The sequence below is a fragment of the Phalacrocorax aristotelis genome, chromosome 11 (assembly GCF_949628215.1).
Source record: "Phalacrocorax aristotelis chromosome 11, bGulAri2.1, whole genome shotgun sequence".
Classification (NCBI taxonomy): domain Eukaryota; kingdom Metazoa; phylum Chordata; class Aves; order Suliformes; family Phalacrocoracidae; genus Phalacrocorax; species Phalacrocorax aristotelis.
This window is the reverse complement of record NC_134286.1, coordinates 6,810,855-6,835,007: the sequence shown is the minus strand read 5'-3', so window position 1 is coordinate 6,835,007 and position 24,153 is coordinate 6,810,855. Positions and strand designations below refer to the sequence as shown.

General features: G+C 37.0%; 1 long non-coding RNA gene across 1 annotated transcript; it reads left to right on the top strand.

Moving 5' to 3' along the window:
• Positions 1–19,681: 19,681 nt before the first annotated feature.
• On the top strand, positions 19,682–23,693 carry LOC142063233 (uncharacterized). Its single transcript, XR_012662699.1, has 4 exons — positions 19,682–19,775; positions 22,131–22,285; positions 23,169–23,289; positions 23,616–23,693. It is a non-coding gene; the product is annotated as an uncharacterized LOC142063233 (long non-coding RNA).
• Positions 23,694–24,153: the final 460 nt, after the last annotated feature.

Here is a 24,153-nt window from a genome sequence, read left to right as displayed (position 1 = left end):
AAGCAAACATGGTAGTGGAGCTTTTGCAATGCTTCCTTTGGAGTACCTCTTCTAGCACAAAAAAAATGTTTTGACAAGTCTCATTACATAGATTTCCTTATTGGCAGAAAAATCATTTGGTAAAGCTAGGCTTCAGAGCACGGTACCCCATGTGTTCTGTGTAGTTTTTATGAGACCAGTCATTTAAGTGAGATGAGTCACTGAATCATTTAATGGAATTATATAGCTGCTTCTTTATAGTTGTACAGACTAAAGTTAAAAATATTTTAACTATATGAATGTTTAGATAAGGGAGATGACATAGTTGTGAACAACTCCCAGTTTTTAACAACTGAGCCATTATTTTAAGTTTCATAATGCGTCGTTTGGTTACTTGAAAGTCTCAGGCTTTACATCAGTTATGTCACACTGCTTGAAATCCTCAACAGTACTTTCCACAGACTTCAATAATATCATATTTATTGTCATAGGAGACCTAATCAACTAAACATTCCTCTGCTGCTAAATACAGCCAGCAAGCTGCTTATGAGTCAGGACTCTGGCAGATAATTCTGCTGCATACCAGTGAAAACTTTACTGGCTAGCTGTTGTGCTCCTTATGTGAACAAATACCAGCTTCTTGGATCTTATTTTTCATGTTCTATGTTCACATACTAGTAAGCAATGTTTTCAGTGTTCACTGTAGTAGGCTTACGCTTGTAAAGGACTAGAGAAATGCCACAACTTCATCATGTGATCATTCTGGAGTGTAATACACAGTAAGCCCAGTAATTTACAATGTTATATCCACGGTTAATTAGTAATTAGGCTTTCAAATGTTCATGAATCTAATTTCCATACAGAGCAGGAGTTAAGGGCAAGTCACTGGAGAAACACGGTGGTATCTGAAACTAGAACTATACAATTTTTGTAGCAGTTTTGAAAGTATTTGGGTGTTGCAGCTTTTTAGGTGGGAAAAGTGCATTGTAAACTCATATTTGTAGATAAAGGTGTATATAATGAGAATATTAAATAACATCTCTATAGAGACTGTGACATTAATTTCCCCCTCTAACAGCAGTTTGGGAAAAACTTTCCCTTCAGTTATTTGTATGTCTTATGCCTAGTATGTTTTCAGCTTCCCGTATAATGTATTAAATAGAAAAGGAGCTGCGTGTCAACAGCTTGTTAGAATTCCTTAAATTTTATACCAGCTTTGAAAGGCAAGCAATCGCTCGAGTATGTCCAACACTTACACTTAGTTCTGTATAAATATTTTTTATTTAAAATAATAGCATAATAAGAAGCTTGTTATCATCTCAGATAAGCGGATCAAGAGTACTCAGTGACTTACCAGCTGTACACTTGACTGAGACAGAAGAAACAATCTTTGCTTGTTCCTGACCAATTACTTGAACCTCAGGCTTTTACAACGTGACTGCCCCAGCAGGTGGGTTATATTAGCTGGTAATCTTTTCATGGAAACAGTAAGAAAATCAGAAGTGATTGGCATGTTTAAAAAAAAATAAATAAAAACCTAGTCTAGAGCACTATCTGGGACATTAAAATGCCAAGTTCAGTTCAGTTGAGCAGAATGCCAGGACTGGCCTTGCAGTGCCAAGATGGATGCTCTTGTTACAGGGATGGCAGGTGCCAGATGCTTCATTCTGAAGATGGGGAAGCTTTTTTTGAAACTGATGTACCTTCTCCAAAGCAGTCATTCCTAGTTCACATATCCCCTGCTATTCCAGATACTGTTTTGATTGCTGTGCTCTTCCCAGTTCAGTCTTCAGTTGACAGTCTGTCAGCACCACTGATTAAATGCTGGCACAAAGAGGGTTAGTACTTAGCAGAGCACTTCCTGCGCTTTGCCCTTCTACAGTCCAGAACCAGTTTGGTATGTCCACACTTCTCTTCCCACTCTAAAGCAATAAAGCAGAATGTATATAATCTTGTTCATTGATAATTCATGATTGCCTCTGTTTAGCTTCATGTCTGTAGTTCAAATGCAGAATTCAATGCTTTTTGTTGTCGGTTTCTGCATATTGTATTTAATAATTAGGTGCAGGAAGCATAAAGGAATAACTATTGCAACTAGTAGAATACAGGAACTTAACATTAGTTCCTGGGCTTATATATTTTAATTTAGAACTGACACTAACGAGGTGTTAAAGCAAGGCACAGCAACCAAGATTGTGCTAATCTGGTTTTAGTGACATGAACAGGAGAATTTTAGAGCTTCTTTTTAAAAATCAAGTGTCCTATTCAGACAGCAGAACAAATGAATAGAGGAGTTTGATTCTCTAAAATGAAATACATTAAAAGATTTAACAGTTCCCTAAAACACATTCCTATCTTGGCAGTTTCTATTTTGCATAAGAAGATGGTTTAAAAAGTACACGTAAAAATTAGCCTGAAATGAAATGTCTGCTTCTAAAGCATGTACCTTAGTTACTAAAGACATAAAATATATTTGATTGTAGAATCATTTTGAAGAAAAAGTGGTCCAGGCAGTTAGCATACAAAGCATCTTTGGAAATATTTTTTCTGCAGAAGTGTCTGCATAAACAACTATATTGTGCTTGTATGTTGTCCTCTTTGGAAGTTAAGGTGAGATTCCAATGTAATGGCAGCTGTGGGGAAGTTGGTACTTACATGTGTTACACTTGTACCAACACAAGTTATTTGTATAGTGTAACACATCCACAGATGTCGAGGTTGTTTTGACTCTGCTTCAGTATATTGTACACCTTTTGGCAAAATAAGTAATAACCTCAGGGATTTTACTTCTGTGACAGTAACTTCATAGGTTGCTGAAAGAAAATTAATGGAGGTGCTGCATTCATTATTGTTGGAATTAATTTTTATATTCAATATTTGTAAGTAATTGCATTTTTAATACAATATTTTTAAATGTCAGTATTTAGGTATTTAATATGCAATATGTTTGTGTATGTGTCAGCCTACTTTTGTATCTCTGTAGATATTGTTCATGAACTTGAGAGTTCTAAAGTATGACAACCTTTAGCTGAAAAATGCAACTTAAGATCTCATGACTATTTGTTCCACCTCATTGATACTTTCTACAAATATGCAGTGACTTCTGGATGCTCAGAAAAATGAGAATTTTAATGGTCATTATTGGCTTAAAGATTCCTTGCCGGAAAATTTGCTGTGTAGGAGTAAGTGTATATTCTATCCAGTAGAGTACTTAATCTTATTACTTCACCTTTTTAGCAACTTGGCTTCATTTTTGTCGCTGTTTTCCAGCAGTGAAATAGTTTATACCTAGACACATATTGTACTATTCACACTGTAGAGAGAAGAAAAACGAGACAGACCAAATGGACAGAAGTTAAAATTCCAGAATACAGATGTACTTTCTGAATGTACAGTCAGTTCAAAGGAGAAAATTCTAATGTACTTCTGAAGCAGGAAGGAAAAGTGTTTCATAAATGTAAGGTCAAGGAGCAGTCCTCCTTCACTGGCAGAGCTTGCGTTCCAAAATACCTCAAGTTCTCTCAGCTGCTGGCTGAGAGAAAAATAGCATATGTACAAAGAGCCTTAGGCAAAGGTGGTGTTCAAAAAAAAAGTCAATTTCAAAAAGTGGATTGCCTTTTCATCTGGGATCTGTTAATCTCGCAGGTTTAACATGCCTGCACTTTTAACATTATATGCTGTAGGAAATTAGAGAAGTGGTAAAAACTTTGCTTAACAAAGAGACTTGTAAGAAATTAGTTAAAAAGAATAATTCCCTTCCCTTTCCCCAGTCTAAATTTTGAAGTCCAGTGGATTGGAGGGGAGAATTTCTGGGCTGATGTTTGCATTTCTGCATTTTAAATGACTTTAAATGTGTCAAAACTCTTGGTTAGCATGATTGCTGTCCTTCACGCAGAAATCTGTTAACTAGTGACTTTTTTATTGCATGTGAAGCTACTGGGAACAATAAAATTATGGCTTTCATTAATTCTTTTATTAATTAATCTTTTATTGATGACTGCTAGTGGTATTCAGATGCATAAGGTATTATTTCTGCTTGTCTGTACCTAAAACTCAACTAAACTTCCTGTTCAGCAACTCACAGCACCAAAATACATGCTTTGTACAAATTGCAGCAATCTGAAATGCTCATAAATGTTAACATTATTATGTTGGCAAATTGCTAGTTCATTTAGGAGTCTCTTAATTAACTAGTAAATGGAGCCTTGTTGCTATATCCTCGGATTATCTTGGAACTATAAGCAGTTTACTAGGGTAGACACTTCTAAGAAAAAAAAAAATTGTGCTTCTTGATCTTACCATACTACTGCACCGTTGACTGTTCTAGTGAATGTTCTAGTGCTTATTTTTCCTGTGTAGTACATGGCCAGTAGCCATGAATAAGGAAACTTAGCCTGAGTTATAAATGATAATAAGAAATATTTTACCATCATACTGGTATCCTGTTTCAGGGGTGGCTTTATCTCAGCATTTATGCTTGTCGAAGATGTATTGACCTGTTTCTTTCAAGGGCTATTTAAATTTCTCCAGTGTGAAGTATAAGCTTATTTAGCTTCAGAAATAGTTGTGTGCTGACTCATCACGGGGCAGTGCTCTTCTGTCCTTTAGAACTACTTGTTCTACCCGGTTCACAGCAGCCACATAGCTTTCTGAACAGTGATGAAAGATAAGGGAAGGAATAACAGGAGAACGGGAAAGCCTAATCTTTGAAGTTAGGGATCGTGGGAATACGTGGGCTTCCCGCCCACTCTTTTGCTTTACAGAAAGGAGCCAACCCCTGGCTGCAGTTCAGTTTTACTGGCTGAGAGATTCTCCAGTTTTTGGCTGCTCCTAGCATCCCCCATTTACAATTAATCAAGAAATTCACTGTATTCTGTCTTTAACGAAGCTCGTTCTTTCATGACATGGCAACAGCAGTGTGGAGACTTCATGTAACTGGCACACCAAGTGCATTTGACTAGTGTCACACTAATAAGAACATCACTGTAAGGGGAGAGAAATGAGGCAGCTTGGAAAAAAACCAATACCTTGAATGACAAGTGTCATAAGCACAGGCTAGACCCATGTGAATAATGAAGAACAAGTATTTATAGAAAGAGAAAGCATATGATTTTACATAACAGTTTTCCTTGGGTTTTTTAGTAAGTTTTTTGTTTTGTATTTTTACTTATGATTGAGTATAACAGTATGTGAAAACAAGTGCTTTCTCAGTAGACAGACTGAAGCTGGTGTTAGCTACACTATGAATAATGTGGCCACACACTTTGCAGAAAACAGGAAGCAGGTTTTTGTCATACTTCCTTTATGGGGGAATGCTTCATCATGACACTACTCAAAATTAAACATTAATTTGTCAGCTCTGGGAGACGCCCAGAGTTGCACACTGAAGAAAATGGGTACAAGCAAATCAGTTTTGGTTGCTAGAACAACAAATAATATTTTTTCCCCCATCAGAATAACTGATCAATTATTCAGTTTCTCGTTGTACATTTACAGGAACTAAAAGAAAGCTTTCAATAGTGCCAGTGATCTTTCTACAAATGTAAGAATTGCTGTGTACCAGATCTTTGGGTAATGACATCTTATGAGAAAAGCTTAAGGGCTCTGTTTGCTGCAGGATCAGTGAAGATGTTTTGTTTGGTTGGTTTTTTTTTAATAGAAAAAGTAAAGCTAAATGAAATAAACATTTAGTAAAAATGTGGGGGGTTAAGCAGCAAAATAAACATACGCTTGAGCATAAAGTTAATTAAAGCACTGAAAAGACTCTCATAAAAAATATTCTACTTAAAACAATGTCTTCCAGTTAACAGAAAAGTATAAGTTCATGGAATGCTTCTTAAAAGAAACCTAGGTTTCTGCAGTCCTTCAACACATTTTTTGCCACCTAGGGTCTATACTTCAGTTTGAAAAGTTTTAGATAGCAAATACTTGTGGCTTTTGACTCAAAGACTTTGGTGTTTGCTGCAGATACATGGTAAGAAACAGTCTGTATGATCTCAGTGGCAGTTTCAGGTTTCTATCTGATCCAATTTGTGTATCTATAAAGTGAAGGATATTGTTCTGACTTGCATTGGCAGCAGTGGTGTAGCAATGATTAATAGTAACAGGTTTGCTTTGTGAGTCTTGCATGTAGCTAGAAATGAGTAGTGAGTGAAAGGGAGGTACCAGCGTTTCCTGACAGTATCCTTGAAAAACTTAGTGATGACTACTATATTAATTAAAACCTGAGTGAATGCAGCTAATGATGTCCCTATGTATTTCTGGAGCTGAAACATGGGCCAGTCTGACTCATAAACACTTCAAAAAAAGCTGTTAAAAGGAGCCGCACTAGACCTGTGGCTGCATGGAATTCCTAAAGAACTTGTTTGGTGGGGGTGAGGGAGAATGCATAGCTTCTGGAGAGATTTTGAAAGCCTAATGGTATTTATAAAAACAAAACAAAATTCTAACAATATAATATTCAACAAATGGAAAAGAGCATTGCTTTTTTTACTATATATATATATTTAATCTTTTATTTAATTTCAATTTTTCTGAACACTCTCCTTAATTTAATTCCTTTTCACATAAGGACTTTTCAAATACTTTGGAAAAAAGTGTGTAGGCATGCTTCTTTCTACATTGGCTTTTTGCACATAAGGCTTTTACTTTCTAGACTTCATTAAGCAGTCAGTTGAGCAGGCTAAATGAGTGTTCCAAGTGGTAATAGATACTTACTCCATGTAAGTACAACAAGATTATGAGATACTGGAATGCCGAGTACTTAACTGGCATGGTATCATTTATATTACAGATAAATGCGTCAAGTAAATAATTTGTGTGTTTATGATAGCAACATGATCTCCTACCTGTTAATAGGGTAGATCTGGGTCACTAGATGAGGGGGTTTTGTTTTCTACTTTGAGCCTTGCATCTTCCATTCCAAGTATCTGAGAGGATCTTAGTCTTTTCTGAAAATAAGTGCCTCCTTTCAAGGTATTTAAGCCTGAATGGAATGTGAGTAGGCAGAAAGCTTCCAGAAAAAAATGTTTGTGAAAATAAAGTTGCGTTATGTTAACCCAATGTACACACGTGCTAAGTTCTTATTTTGTTTTGCAACATCCTAGGTTGTTCTTACAAAGCTTGGATAATACTGCAAAGTTTGCCTTGATTTCTCCAAGCTTGGATTACAGTTATTCAAATGTAAGTAAGTTCAATTTCAAATAATTCATGCTTTGGGAGTTATGAAAGATCATAAAAATAAAAACAAAACTAAGGCTGTGAAAAGATAATTAATCTTATGTCCAGTGGAGTTTGTGTAAGCCTGGCTTCCTGAATTGTCTTGCTCAGGTTCTCATATCTAAGGTATCAACTCTGAAATTATTGTAGCAGACGAGGTACTTACCTCACTTCCATACAGGTTCTCTGGTGTATTAGGGATGAATTTATGCTGTTGCTTTTTCCTTTCAATACAGAATTTACTATGGATCTCTTTTCTGTCTTGCCACTGTCTTCAAAGATGTTGTAAAAGCTGTCTTCTGAGATGTCTTAGTGAAATGTGCTTAAAATGGGGACTTAAAAAAAAGAACCCAAGTTCTTGATCTTTATTTATAATGCTGGTAGTTCAAAAACTTTGGGAAGAAAGCCCTTGCTGATAGTAATGTGAGGACTTTCTGGTCTGGCAGAATCAGCAAAGGGCTTGTAACGTGAATTGGGTAGAGTTCTAACTGTCTTCTGTCATCTCCTTATACTGGCATTCTCTAAATAATTAAGGATACCTTAACTTTTGTTTTCCTTACCAAGTGACTGCTGAAACATTAAATAAGCAGTGCTAACGCTGTAGCACATGTGACAGGGAATGATGAAGATGATCTGATCTTTGTCAGCATCCATGCTGCTACTATAAGCAGATTTTCCACATATAATTATTTTTCTCTTAGGGATCCAAGAACTCTGCTTTCTCTGGATTATCTCTCATGAGCATTACAAAACGTACCAAGTCATCAGTAAGAATGCTTTTGAATTCTTTTTCTAGCTTTGCAGCATGCCCTCTCCTTTCCCCTCCTCTCCTTTTGCTTATGATTTGGAAGGGAGAGGTTAAGTATACAGTCCCAAGATAACTTGGGTACCTTCTCATAGAATCTGTATGACGGCGGCCCAAACTACTTGATTTCATACCTAATTGCTCCACAGTAACCAAATATATGTTGGAATTGCACCTTTTTTTTTTTTTTTGCAAGAATGATACTACTTAGCCATGTACCACCCTGCTATATGCTGTCTTCTTGATTGCTGTCTTTAGCAGCTGTTGAGTATTTTGAAATATCAGATATCTGCACTTTTCCACCAATCATGACTTCTGTGTTCAGAAATATGTATTTTGAGTTTAGTGACTTGAGGAAATGTTTAATTCCAAGTAAGTTCTTCTAACGTTTCCCAATGTTGCAGCCAAAAATAGCTGGTGTGGCTGCTGGCTTCCATAATAGACTCACTTTCAGGCTATACAGTATGTAGTTTGTTTGCAAAACTATAGCTGGCAGCTGTAAGAAAACATGGCTTTGTTTTGGTTGCTATCTCAAAACTGATGAGGACATAGGATGTAAGATATGTAGAATTCCTGGGAGATTAGTCCTGTACTTGTGACCAGGGTGGATGCTTTAACTAGTCAGCCACATGTGACGAAAAATATCCTGAAATACAATGGCCTGATGGTATGTAGGAAGTGGATAAGCTTGTCTGTGTTCCATAATGCACTGGGCAGTGAGGGAATCCCATATTACATGAAAAGAAAGGAGATCAACTCTCTGTTTTACCCTCAAGTACGTCAGCATTGCCATGGGGTACCGTACCACATGGTGCTGCACAATGATTTTTAAAACAGGAGAAAGAGTGAACTGCATAGATCTAATACATGAAAATGAGAATCACTACACTAGATGAATCCCTGAATCATATTGACCAGATATTTTTTCTTCACAATGATTAATTTGCATAACAACAATGTTGGCAATTATGGCTGAAAATAATAAAGGCAATTCTTATCTGCTCAGGGTCTGAATATTAATCACCTCTGGCCTACATCTAGTTCTTTGTAACTGTTCAGTAGTCACATGATTAAAAATCAAATCTGCATACTCAAAGCGAGTTATACAGATAAGAATGTAAGTATGTCTTCTGAGGAGCGATGTTTGCAAGGCTGGTTTGTGATGTCTTCTCTACTGCACCCCAAAATAAGGTTGCCTATCTATTGCCTGCTTGGATAAGACAGAAAGAAACAAGGATGGATTTCGCTGCTGAAAAATAGTGTATACCTTGACAGTTAATTCTGTGGAAAAAAGTGTGTTCTGGAACAGATGCTCTGTATAGATGCTTCATTTATGGTTTTAAGTAGTGAATAACCAAACTAATCAAGTTATTCCAGTGTCCCTCACGTGATTTGTAGAGTAGTGATTAATATCTGTTTTGTAGGCAGTAATTTCAGAGATGTTTAAAGCCACACTGAATAAGATTGCCTTCTCAATTGGCTACTCATTAAATATAAGCCCTTAACATTGACAGAAACTGGATAACATATGATGTCTGCTTAAGTGATTGGTTGCACTTGCGGGCTAGCTCATTTTGTTGGAAATAATTTCTTTTCCTCCCCTGCTAATTAGATAATTTCTAATGCTAGCTTGTATTTGCATGTGTGTTTATAGGGTAAAATTACTTCGATGACATGGAAAAAGGGGAAAACTGAGAAAAAAAAAAAAATTAACATTTATGATTGCACTCAGTCATTGGATCACTAACTTGAATTAGGTGTAGCAGGTGATTTATACTTATGTATTCTGTATTTATAATTTGCACTAGAAAAAAAAATCTCAGGTGCTATAATTTTCCAAAACAGATCTCTCAGCCATATGTAAATGTAAATTGCAAATTCAGTGCACAACAGAGTAATCCCTTGGTACGGAGCAACCAATTACATGAAGCAGCCACAATTAAATATGCTTAAATCTCCTACAAAGCAGCTTTATACCTAACTTCAAGTAGTAAGTAAAAATAACTCTGCAGTTACAAACTGTGGATTATTAACCAGCATGTTAATGTATACAAGTTTTCTGTATGTCTACCTAGAGCAATGATGATGTGAGATAACAGCTATGGCTGCTTTATGTTAACCAGGATCCAGAAACAGCATTAGAGCTCTCAAACCTTATCTTACAGAGCAAACAGCTTAGCTCCTGAACTGTAAGTATTGCCTGATACTGAGAAAGGCACTCTTCCCCCCACCTCCCCGCCTCCAGGCTGGAACAAGTCCTGCAGTTGCGGCAGCTGGATACAAGGTAGTTCTTCAGAGATGGAAGGAGCTAAAGGCTGATTTCAGCACAGAACAAGGCTGACCTTTGAATACACTACTGAAGCAGCTCCTGAAAAGCAGACCAGAACAACAGCTTAAGCTTTCTAATACCTCAGCTTGCTCTGCTGTCTAGAAAGTTAGCTGGTATTTCCTTGACTGCAATTTCTTTGTGGAGATTTGACAAGAGTTAGGGGCTACAACCCTATCATTTTAATCTTCTCAAGGTGCAAACCAGTTCACAGTTGAGTGTTTACTAATTATTTCCACTCAGCTTTGTTGCATGCCAGGCTTTTCAGGTGTATTTAAAGTTACCACTTGTTGCTCTGGAAATAAACATTAAATGGATATGGGGCATCATCACTGTATGCTAGTAATTCTGTGAAATACAACTTTAAATGAACCTGCCTTTTCATAAACATGCTGAAAAGCACCAAATGCTTCCAGGCTCTTGTTTTGTACTAGAAAGCAAAAAGAGTGAAACAAATATGCTGTAAATAAGAAAATTCTGAGAGAAACTCAGATGGTCCCTAACAAGAGGCGGTAATATTGTAGCAAGTTTCAGTGAAGTAAAATTTCAGAAAGAGATGCTTTCCTAGAAATAATTATCTTGCCTAATTATGATTAAATATGATAAACATGATTTCATCATCAGTTTAAATGCACTATTACCTTATCGTGTCAAACTCTTGCTAGTGATGGATTTTGGTCTTCAGTTTTTTTACATCAAAGCTCCAAAATCTGTGATCTAGACTTAAATGTAGGCTTCAACGGCTAATGTTTCATGAACTTACTCTTATAGTCCAATGCTTTTCTAGTAATTGCATTTTGGGGTCTATTTTGTGCTGTGAAACTTTACTTTGAAGCCCTACTAGGAACTGCTGTATTTAAGAAATACTGGTTTTCCAGCATGTAACAGGTGCATAATGTAATTAGATGAAGAAACACCTTTTGGTTTTGCTTGTTTGTTTGTTTGTTTTTTTCTCCATTCCTGAAGGCCGGAGTAGAAATGAATCACAAATGAATGGTATAGGATAGTATTGCCTCTTTAGGTGTTTGAAAAGTCAACAAGGTGAAGCTAGGACTAGAAATTTTCTAGAAATAGTCTCTGACACTTAGAGACCACTGAGGCATTACAATTAAAATATATGTCACTAACATAGAACATATAGTTTAGGAGAGGTGGTGTATCTCTGGAGGGAGGTATGTGTGGATTACAAAAACATCTTTGTATTGAAGAGACAGGAGTGTGTTCACGTTTTATCTGCGTGCATTTATCCTCTACACAGAGAACATTGATTCCTTTTGAAGGAATTGTGGGTTTGACCTTTATCAGCACAAAATGGAAGCCCAGTTTCTACACATTTTTAAGTAGTAAGTTTTGGAAATAGGCACGTGAGTAAGAAGAATGTGTCTGCAGTGCTGAAATCAGCTGGCAGTACAAGCTGTATGGAGACAGTACTGTACACTCTGACAGCTTTTCTAAGTGACAGAGGTAGACAGTTTTATATTCATCAGTTGAATCTCCTTTCATACGGTCCTTCTTTCTTTGTATTTTAAGTCATTTTAAAAATCTGCCACTACATAGTGCTGTTGATGTGTTTGAATATATAATTTATAGCCTGTTTTCTTCGGGCAGGCAATAGAAGCGAGACTGTTCAGGCCTAACTTGAAAATGGAAGTAGATCTGCTGAGACTTGCTTATCTGTAGTCCATCCCAGTTGCACAATTCCATAATTCCTCTTAATCATGGTTGCTTTCTTTACGTTATGTAGTGCCTAGGGGAAAGATAAAGGTCTTGGTGTGTGCTTAGATAGTCTCGTCTCAGATTTGAGTGCATGAAAGAAAGTTAGTCTTAGAAAGCAGAGGTGCCTGAGGGTCTAAAATCATACAAATGCTGGTTATTAGGGTGACAGTGAATCCTAGATATGGAAATACTGTGGTCATGACACTAGGTAGTTCTATTCATTAAACTTTAACTTAGATCCCGGCTCACATGTGTTAAGCAAAATCAGTGTTCCTACAAAGCAGCTGAGCCTGCTGTAGCACAGAACTGCATAAAGAAAGAGCATGAATTAGGAAGTTTGCATAAAATATCATATTTTACCATAATTTTCATTCCTGACCCTCAAGTTTTCCAAACTTTTTAAAGTCCAGACCATGGAACTTCCCAAACTTTCCAGGAATATAGGATTACATAATAAATGGGATGGTTGGTTGTGTGTGTTTACTTTTACATGTATAAATCCAGCATACATTTTGCAGGTCTCAGTATGCTATTATAGATATTAGTAGCATCAAACCACCCCACTGTTTCCTGAGTCTACAGAGAGGACATTAGGGTTAACACTGATTCATGGATAACATTGTGATTTATGTCCTCTGGAGCTTTATTAGATAGGAAGTGATGGTGAAACAGGAAACCAGGCATTGTATGAAAACATCCATAAGTATATCACTAGAGGAAAAAGCTGCAAGAATAATTTATGGAAGACATTGTATACTTCTGTATAAAATATATTTATTATTGTGCACAGCTGGATACTGTAATTGTTGATAATAATGCAAGTGACTAACCTGATCTAAACCTGACTCTTTAATTGAAGCTAAGGACTCAGGGGAGGAAGAAAATTAACTTGAAGATACTGACAAAAGTAGCAATATTTTGGTGTAATCGAGGCCAAATAAAGAAAGATATTTAATGTGAACAAATGAAAAGTTCTTCGAACTTATTTAAGCATACTGTTTTCTGTGGTTTTCACAAGCTAACGCATGCTTAACACTAGTATTGTAGGACAAGTATGATGTTCTGCCCTAAGGAAATCTAGTAAAAGGAGATGTGTCAAAGCAGTTGCATAGTTGTATTTTCTGTTGAAGAATTAACTGAACGTGGCCTAATCAAAATTACAAGATGAAGTGTTTATCCCTCCCCCTCCCCCTTTCATTTTTTTAAATGGTTACAGAAGGACACGTGTATACAGTTATCTGGACACTGAAAAACACTTCCTAACATACTTAACCTTGATCACCTCTAACTTCCTTCACTAAACAGCAGTGGTACTGTATTATGAAGCTAACTGTTTAGTATGACAAAGTTGCTGATAACTCATAGGAAGTCAAGGTTAATTCTTACTTTGCCTGGTATGACAGGCTTTGAAGCCTACAGTTACATTATGCTAACCTGAGTTTGTGTGTGTGAAAATCAATTCTGTCTTTAGGTAAAAAGTTTATCCTCCTTACTCTTTGGTTGTACAAAATATAATAGAACAGTTTGGGTCTGTTCTAGCATAAAATTCTTTAAGATACGGGTCCCACTGAAGCACGTGAGAAGTCTGAAGGTGATTGTTGTTTCGTTTGCTGTCCACTCTGGGACTAGTATTGGCAGTATTGAGTATTTATGCTGTGTGGATGTATTCTTCTGTTCCACTCTTTCTTCCATGTTTCCACACCCTTCCAGGTGCTTATGCTTCCAGGACTTGAGTGAAAATTGTGTGCTTTGCAATAGGTCCAGAGGTGTCAGTATCTTGCTTGGAATCACAAGCCACCTTTAAAGAGAGCATTCACAGTATTGCTATGTAGGGGTTAAAGAGTATGTTAAGTTGTGGTGATAATTGTGGCATATAAATCATCAGCAGAGATTAGGCTAGCTGCGTCCCCTGATTTACTAACCTGTCTAACTTTGTCATAACAAGATTTGTCCTGCAATTCTAGGAGTCTAGATACTGAAAACAGCTATCTGTCATTACGAGAACTTGACTGCAGTTGCATTTGAAATTATTTCTGGTTTTGTGCTTCAGCTGAACTTTTCAAGTGTTTCAGACCTCAGGAAAATGCTTTGTCTGTGCTAGCCAGGAGTTCTGATTTAAAAAAAAAAATTTTTTTTTTTTCTCACTGTGGCTCACGTGGACACACATGATAACAACTAAAGTAATCTATAATTGTAATACCTCTGCTAAATTCAGTCACAGATATGTGGCCTTGTTGGGCTACAAGCGATCTGTGGCTAGCTGTTGAGAATGCTTATTCTGCTTGCATATTTTTTCCAAACTTTAAAACAGTACTGAGAACCAGTAAAAAAGCACGGAAATATCCGCATACTGGTAGGTTAGTGTAACAGTTCTTTTGCTCAATACAACTTTTACTAAGTAGCCTTAAGTAACAGTATGATTAACTTAACTCTCAAGTTTTGCATGCAGTAATGAAATATTTCTTTTTGAAGCTTTCCCACTCAAGCTTTCTGATGTAATTGATCATAGTTAAGAAAAACAGAATGCATTTTGTCCAGACAAAAGGAATTCATTTTTTTGTTTCCCTTTCAGGAAGGGTAGCATGTTGAAGGCTTATGCTTTCAATTATTGAACGTGTGTATCTAGGATTCATGTTTCCATTATTCTTCTGAGGTACAACTCAGTCATCATTGGAAAGCAATACTTCCACATAAAAGAAAACCATCCGTAGAGATATTGCTGAATTTAACTTACTGTTTTCATGGCCTTGTATTTGATTATGCTCATCTTAACAAAGTTAATACACAAAGCCTTTTCCCCATGACTTCCAGAGACTTGTACATTATAATATATATAGTGGGGAGCATGATGTATTTGTGCTGCATAATTTCTTCATCTGTTTACTGTGAAAAGAAAAAAACAGGAAATTAACTGACACCAAGCTATTTGAACATCCCATGACAAATACTGATTTCTGTATAGAATGTGATGAAACAGATCCATGTGGGGTTATTCTTACCCTAGATATCAGTAAAAATACCCGTTTCCTGTTGTCCAAATTCTTGTAACTCTTCTTTGTGTTCTTCGTAATGGCATAGGAGCTGAGTGGAATCCTTAAAGAAGTAGTTGCAAGGATGTCAGTTAGAGAGATGCATGAGGAGAGATTGCAGACTTTTCAGCTTACAACGCTTGAAGGTTTGGGGTGGGGGTAGTGCTGATATCTTAGTAAGTAAAGTGGTGAATAGATTAAAAGTGATCACTGGGGAACAGAATGTCCTCAGATGCGTATATCCACTCTGATTTTTGGAATATAGCTTTTCTTCCTTGGGCAATTATACAGAGCAAATAGCCCATTAAAACTCTTGGGGAAACTGCTGTTAAAAAACAAGCAGTTCGCATGGGATGCTAGCCTTATTTAAATTCCAATAAGTGACAATAAAACGAATAAAGATTGAACCAAAGCTGATCTTGTACATTCAACTAAAGCCAGCAAATTCATTGCTGAGCAGCTGGGAATAGATGTGTTTTCATGCCAATGTTTAGTTGGATGTTCCTGGTCGATGGCAGGCTAAAAATTGCCAGCCAAATTCCATGTTAGATTGAATGAATGTCAGGAAAAGCTTCCTTTTTAAAATTTTTTTTCTTCTCCTCTTTAGAGAACTTGCCCCTCCATTCTCAATTTTAAAAAAATCAAATTCATAGGAAGTTACTGAGGCAATATTATAATGAAAAGTAGTGTTTAGCCCTTACCCAAAAATCACCAAGCCTGTCTGAAAATAAATGTGCTTGCTTTACAGACTGAAAAGGTTAAGGTATAGCTACACTGAACTAAATGTTATCTGTGACTAAGCACTACAGCAATCCTTATTTAATAAATATACTGATATATATGGAGGGAAGAGTCCGGTAACTCGCTTGAGCAGCTCCAGAGAAAGAACTAGGAGGGACTAAATCATCCCTTAATCAGTGCTTTCTTGGACTTACTGCCATTTGTAAGTTCTGTTAATGAAAATTTTCTGAAGAATGCTTATGAAATGGACTCAGATCTACAATTTTATGAACTAGTAATCTATGCTTCGTATTGAAGGGCTAGGGTTTTATTACTTTAAGCCTAGGGGTTTTTTTCTGTCTGATGTAAGGGAACAAATGACACTGGATTGTCAGCAATAACTATAGGAGGAGAAATCACTGGGACAAAGCATTTCTACATCTCAAAAAAATGAACGACCATTTAAGATTCCACATATACCAGAAACAATCCTAGCTTGAGTGGTCATGCTCAGCAAAGAATGCCTGTCATCACAGTCCAAGACAGAATTACCTTTGGACGGGTAATGTCACTGAAATGTGATTCACTTATCTGGGTCTTGTTTGTTATTGAAGGTTTGCAACAAGTTGTTGGCAGTATGACCCCTAAAAATACTGTTTATAGACTGTTAGCAGAGTAACAAAGAAGTAATAAAGAAAGACTCATCTGTCTGGTATGGGAGCTGGTTAGAGAAAATTGGAGATAACTTTGTCTCCCCTTGCTGCTTTTGAGCCCTGGAAAAGGAGGGTATGTAAGTTTTTATTGTTGCCAGTGGTAGATTGCACAGGCACTGTTTTGTTCAAAGGAAAAAGCAAATGAAATAGTAGGGGAGCAGGTTGAAGAGAAGAAAGGTCATTGTTAAATTTGGTACAGCTTCTTCCAGTGTTCCCAAACAAGACACTGCAGAGAATACTGACGTTAATTAGAGGAACTAATACAAAACAAAAATTTGAAGTTGCAATGGATTACAAGAGGGTTTCTAACGCTGAAACCTGTTTTGGTTGTTCTTTTTTCCCCTCATAGTGCTACATAACTATACATCAAGTTATTTCTGTGATTTCTGGAAAAATTAAACCTTTGGGGAAAAAAATCCGATTTGTTTTTAAAAAATATGGCTTTAGCTTCAGTTTGACTTCTGTTCCTGAATTGTTCTGCTTTTTAGAAGTATGGTAGGTTTATGATATGGGAATGACTTTAGGTCAAGCCCAGTCACTAATTTGCAGCAAAATGCAGTGATTCTTTAACTCTGTGATAATAGCCGTGAAGCACCAACACTTGTTCAGCTGCAGATCTGCTTTTTCCCCATCTTTCTAATTTTGTTGCTTTGCAAAGAATCTCATGGTTTTCATATTGTTGATTGAATGCATCTTCTTAAAGCTGCTGAAACAACTGTCATGTTTGCTTTCATATCAACCTGTGATAAGAGCTTTGCAACATGTGAAATAGTACTGCACATCCCTTGTGCAGTTTTTCCGTGCCTATTTAAGCGTAACAGTTTTTCTGTACCTAAAGAGAAACAAAATCTGTCAATGATGTTCTTTTAAATTTTGGGTGAAGAAAAGCAAAAAGAAAAAAAAGTAGTCTCCACAAGGCAATCAGCTTGCTTTAACTTTGTTTATCTGAGCTAAAGCACAGGAAGGCAAATATCCCAAACTATGTTAAGTACAGAAGACAGAAGGACTTTACCTTCAAATTACTTAGTGGCTACTGGTGGGTAAGTTGAGGCAGACAATAACGAGCTGAAATGAGTGTTCCTGGTCAAATATGCTTCTCAATTAGTTCTGTTTATATGAAGATCTTAGCTGCTATTGAACAGTCAATAAGCTGTTTACGCATTGCTATGAAACTACAGTAGTATATATTTTTGTTTACTTTTTTGGTAATGGAAACAAGACTTAAGTATGAATGTAATGCAGTGCGTGTTCACAGTGCATGCACAGTTGCTACCAATCTGCTAAGTGAGCTTGAATGAGTTGAGACCTGAAGTGTAGCAGTCTTTGCTAGTAGAAAAATACGTCTATGTGTGTTTATCACCTAATAAAAGTTTTGGGTTGATGTTAAAGTTTTTACCATGTATAAAATTATAACTGCGTTGGAATCTTCTTACTTGACAATAATCACTTGTCACACTGTATATTTGCAGCTGAGGCACGGAGGTGCATCAGGCTTCTTGGCTTTACTGATAGGATGGTAAATACGTGGAGACCGCCCTTAAAGATTTGGCCTCATGAAGGAGGTAATAACAAAGCAAAATCGATACGCTAGGAACAAAAAGGATTTTCGCAAATGTGAGCTAAGCACTAATGTAATCGTCAATTCAGTGTTAGATGTCAGGTATTGCTTTAGAAAACACATGTATCGTGGGCTGCATTCTACTAACTCTTACCTTCATGTGATTTCTGAGCAGAATTTACTGTTTCAGTTTATTTTAGGGGAATATATTTCCCTTAATTATGCTTCCAAATTCCAAGTTTAAGATGAAAACAGGAAAGCGTGGAATAGTTATAAATTTTCTTCACCAAATGTTTCTAATTGCCACTGTGATCAGGGAAGAACTGAGTTTTAGAACATCTTAAAAAAAAACAAAACCAAAAACCCGGAGACGTTAAGCTCCCCCTCACAGAATGCTGCCGTGTGGGTGTCCTTCCTCGCGCAGCAGCACCTCAGCGCGCTCCTACAGCCGGCATCACCCGCCGGGAGCGCTGCGGCTTTCATCAGGAGCTTCAGCATCTGCGCTGCCCCGTACAAGTCAGTCATAGCTTTAAAAGGCTTAACTGGGAAAGGACTTTTTTTGAGCGGGATCGTGAAACGTCCAGACTTGTGGTGGTGGGGTGCAGTAACGCCGCGCTGTGTAACGTTGGGGAGCGAGGCGCCTCCCTCTGCTGGCACACCCACAGGGAGCAGGCTTTGTTCGCGGGTGAGCCAACGCGATTATTTTAAGAGCGGCCTGTGCTTAGGACTGCGGTAAGAGGATTGTCACTGCACTCTCTTACACGGGAAGAATTAAATCCCTTACCTGCATCAGGAAACAGCTTTATATTGTGAAGTGACTAAAATTACATCAGTCAGTTTTGGGGAAGTGAAAGTACACTAATATTTTAAGCCATTTCGTGTCTACTGGTAATACTAATGCTAAGTATTTGCAGTGCATTACAAAGCGTGCAACAAAGTATTTGAATATTTCAAGGAAGACTCTTATCCAGTGTGGAGCCCATGAACCATATAGCCTCTGACTGATATTTAAAATGGACTTATCTTTCAGCTCAACTTTGAGAGTTTAAATGGCCCAATAATTTCAGATGAGAATTCGCGCATAAATATCATTCTATGAGTTGATGCAAAAGCCACACGAATTTCCTGGTCAGTCACAGTATGTAAGATAACAAGAAAAAACGCTTAGCTTTTGATTGTGGTATATACTCCGTGAAATGAGTTACCAGTGATGGCAGTGGTCTAATTAGCGTGAGCATTCAAAGGTGCTCAGTACAGTTTAAGGCTGCATTGTGTATGAAAGCCTCACACCGTCAGAGTATTTGCACATCACAGGGTGTTCTTTCAAGTGATTAAGAGACTTTATGTTGGTACCACACATTCTTCCTTCCTTAAATGATGCCATTTTGCCTCTATAGTGCATAATGCTGCAGATTCTTCACCTTTGTAGCTAGGGATGAACAGCTCACTGAGACCTTTTCTTCCCTTTAAAATGCAAGTTTGTATGTTAAATTGGTTGTAGCTACTGAGGGGCTGCTCGGGTTGGCTCCCACGAGACCCACAGAGGCTGAAGGTGTTTGCTCAGGACTGTACGTTTGTTGTTTGTTCACCTGGATCCCCTGTGCTTCCCTTGTGCAGCTGCTGTCCTGTAGTGACAGACAGAAGGCTGATGGCTGCTGGTGTCCTGAGTGCAAATTTTAAAAAGTTTACTTCGCCAGGAATTGCCAAGGAGGTTAGTGTCTCTTGTGGTGGGTTTCCACTTTTTTGTTAAGTGCAAAGAATTACACCTTCTCACTAGCAGGTGCAAGATATAGACAAAGATAGAAATGGTCTTCTGAAAACTTCTCTTGCCACTCCCTAACAGCAAGGAAAATGGCAAATTATGTGGCTGAGTTAAATTTCTTCATATGTCAGTTTTCACATGGGACATCTGAATGATAAATCCTGCTGAAATTGGAGGGTTTGTTAACAATTGATAATTAAACTAATTTCTGCTTTGATTCTCTGCTGGATGTTCCAGCCATGCGTGCATCTGCACGGCTACAAAAGAAATATAGATGTCACAGCATCAAGTCTGTCAAGAGTTTAAGGAGTATCTGGATGATGCTTTTAGTCTTCTTTTTATGTTAGTTAAACACAGAAGGCGGAGAACAGTCAGTTAAAAAAAAAAAAAAAGGATATCACAAGAAATGAAAGCCGTTACAGTGACAGAAAGTTGAAATGGCCTGTGTGACTCTCAGGGCATTGCTCAGCCTATAGAAGAGAAACTGGGCCAAGTGCATGCTTATCTAATAGGTGGATATTATATGTACTGCATTGATGACTCCTGGCTTTTCAAGGCATGAAAGAGAAAATGGCAAAGTTTCAGAAGTAAAATATTAAAAAAAAAAGTAAGTACATTTGTAAAGGCTTGGTTGATGTTACATGTGGGAGTTATCTGAAAATACTGATTTTTCTGAGTCCCAGGTTATTCTTCCTCAACATGGAAGACATGAAGTTAATTGACTATGGGTTTTTTGGGAGGTGGTTCATAAGAGGTTAAAGCTATTTCATAACATATTTTATGGTCCTGCTTGATACAAATCAATCTTGGGGCTACCAAGATATGTCAAACTACCTAGAACAAGATGCATACAGATTGAAATATGGGACAGAAAATGTCCGAGTTCCAGTGAAGTGCTGAAACTCTGTGAACTGGAACTGCATGCAAGGCCTGTTACAGGAGGTGTGCTCTTGAACTGTGACATAAAATTCCTGCAGCAGTAAGTCTAAGTTCTGAATTCCAAACGCTTAAAATTCTTCAAGCTGTTTTAACTCCTTAATATTTTCTTTCCTCCATTTGTAACATGATGGTTTTAATCTTTCCTAATATTTGATGAATGCATTTGAATTTAATTCCACCTTTCATAAATGTGGGATTTTTCTTCTTTTCCTGAAGTTACTTTTTTTTTTTCAAAGGGGAATATTCCATTATTCCATAAAATATTGTGAAATCCATTATTTTAAAAAAAAAGGCAGGGGGGAGGGAAGGGAACACCCCACAGTATTGAGTCTCCCTGGCATTTTTTTATCACTGCAATTGCAACAATTTAATTCTTGGTACATTGGCTTAGTTTTCTTTCAAATTCTATGCTTTTTGGGGTGTAACCTGAGCTAATTAAATTATATTTCCTCCTGAGGGCTGGGAGTTTTGGCAAGGAAGGTAACAGCTGCACCATGCCGATGAAGAATGACAGAACTTGTATTTGAGGGGTATTTCTGCCTTGTCAGATATAATAGTAAGTTAACAACAGTATTGCAAATACAGGAAGCTTTCACAATTGTGTAGCTGAACTCAGACAAAGTAAGACCTTATAGTGAAAGCATGTCTTTGGCCAGGCAAATATGCACATTGCTGCCTCTTTAGAGTTAGCAGCTAGAAGTAGGGTGACACTTGAATTTCATTTCCAGTTGAAGCTTTGACCTTCAGCAAGTCATTCAGAGCCTTTGTGCTGTAGTTTGCTTGTCTGTATAACAGAAACAGAATTTGAGTCACAGGAGTGTTGGTATATAATTTTCATAGTACTCCACAATATCGTGACGAAAGGAGGTATGTAGGTGCAATTAACGCTAGATGAGTCTGAATTGCACTCTCAACAAAGAGAAGTCTTTCAGTTAGCCTACAATAAAACCATAATTATATCCTAGTATCCTTGGCAACACATTATGGTCCCAAAAGGTGATACTACAGTTCAGTATTAATTACTGATACAGAGATCAAAAAGAAGGAAGAACAGAATCATTTAAACAGTTTCCAGGCTTTTAAATAAGCATTATGCAAGAAACATTGAATACATCATACTGAATACATACAGGTATGCTCTCTAAAGAAACACACAAATCATTTGCATAGTTAGGACACGAACTTTGAAAAATAGTGTGCTTGGTGATTTAAATTCATACAAAGAGATGGTATTTGTTGGATATGAATTAGCTTCTCAAGAGGGAATTGTGTCAAATTTTCTTTTTAAGAAAGCCGGCCTGTGAGACACAAGGATTATCAGTTGATGAAGTGAAGATAATTTGGTTTATCATTTGTGTTTTTCAGAGGAATTACCTGGTTATATATCCTTGCGTTGTGGATTTATTTTAAACTCTCTGCAGTGTTTGACAATGAAGATTCCTTATCCTTTTGAGCTTGAGCTTTAAGGCCAGGAAACATATTCCCTTCCCTTATCCACCTCCTCAAAAAAGGTTAATATTGTAAGTAATACTTCTGGTACAGGTACATCTTTTTAAATATTCCCCCGTCTCCATTTACTTTCTAACTCAGTACTTCTTAATGGTATAGTTCTCATCAGCACACAGTAAGTTTCCTTTGCTTTCCCTTTTTCTCCCTACTCTCTTTGAAATAAGAACCAATAAAAGTAATAACCTTAGAAGGCAGAGTTCTTTTTGTTTATTTTTAAAGAAATGATTCTGTCATCATCTGGATGACAAACTCTATGCATCAATTCCCGGCTGTACCATCTGTAAGAAAGATGGAAATGAGGAGAAAGTTAGCAAGGTGTGTGAATAATATTTGTGGAAATAAGATCTTGGAAATGGGACAGTAACGAATAGAAGGAAAGGGTAATGTAGCCATGTAAATTCTAAATGCTTTCCAGCCTGAACAAGCATTGTCTGCTGTCAATATATTTTAACTGATTTTTGTGTCACTGCTGAGGCAAAGAAGAATAAGGCATAATAGAACGCTATCGGCGGTATTACATAGTTTGAGTTTGAAAATGGCGATGGTGACTGCTTTGAAGTGACTTGCTTAGTGGAAATTATTTCCCCCCACACAATTTTGAGTCTAAAACTGGGTGACAAGAGCTCTGTAATTTAGTACATAATGATACATCTTACCACTGACAGATTTGGTTACTAAAGTTACGTGAAATGGCCTTGTTACTAAATATCAAGACTTGTTTTTGCTTTCAGTTTAATTAAAATCTTTATAGAAGAAGGAAGACACCTGAAGACAGGCTAATTTTGTGATTATTTACTTATAATGTTTTGAAGCTGGGCATTGTTTTCTGTGTTTATATGGCTGCTTGATACAGTAGCATCCTTACACTATGACTTTTTTTTTTTTTTTTAACAGGAAAATGGTGATTGAGAATGAACTGTATGAGGGCATACTGCTAGTGTGTGCATATATGTGCACATGTGCATCAGTTATTGGATTTCAAAGTTGTCTTTTTAAATCGTCTGGAGCTTCTGAGGTAAACAATTTTTTTTTTCTTGTGGATACGGTGGTGGTGGTGTTCAAATACTTGTGCTCTGATGTTCAGCAACCATAAATCTGCAAAATAATTAGGCTTCAAACTGTGTACTTGAAAAAACTAATTGAAGGTTTAGGAAAACAAATGTTAGCGAAAACTATTCTGTGAATAAATGTTAAAAGTAATTTAGATGGTCTAATTATATTATAATTTTTTTTTAATGCAAAACAGAACATCTCAGCTTGAATTATCTCTAGATTTTCTGCCAAATTTTATAGATTAGTTTCTTATTGCAAGACATTTTTAATCCCTCTGTTTTCTCTCAGTCCCTGGAGGTGTAACACTGTATTGAATACTCCTTCTGCTCGGTGTGATGAGGAATTGCTAAAATACTTGTCATAAAGGTAGGGATAGCTTTTCTTGTTGAAAGTTTAGTAGTTTAATTTAGAAGCAATTGTCAGGAAATCTTGCATCTAAAATAGCTGTTACACTTTTATAAGGAAGCTGCAATTGCTCCTTCCACTTTACGCTCTATCTATACAGGGATGCTCCCGGGACTCTGATCAAGTGCTTGTTTAACCATTCTTGATAATTCCCCTTTGGTTGAAATTAAAAGTGGATGAATACCACTTTTTTTTTCCTGTCAGTGTACTAGATGGTACGACTGTCAGTAAGGCCTGATTACACATAGTTCCTGTACTTTCTAAAATATTGCTGAAATTCTCTTTAGAAATTTCCAGAAAAAAGTAAGGGAAATTGCCCTGTCCAAAAGGAAGTTTGGACTGTGTTTAGAAATTAGCAACAAATAAGAACAATGACTTCTAGCTGCAAAACAGCTGATCATTAATAGTCCCTCTTAATGGT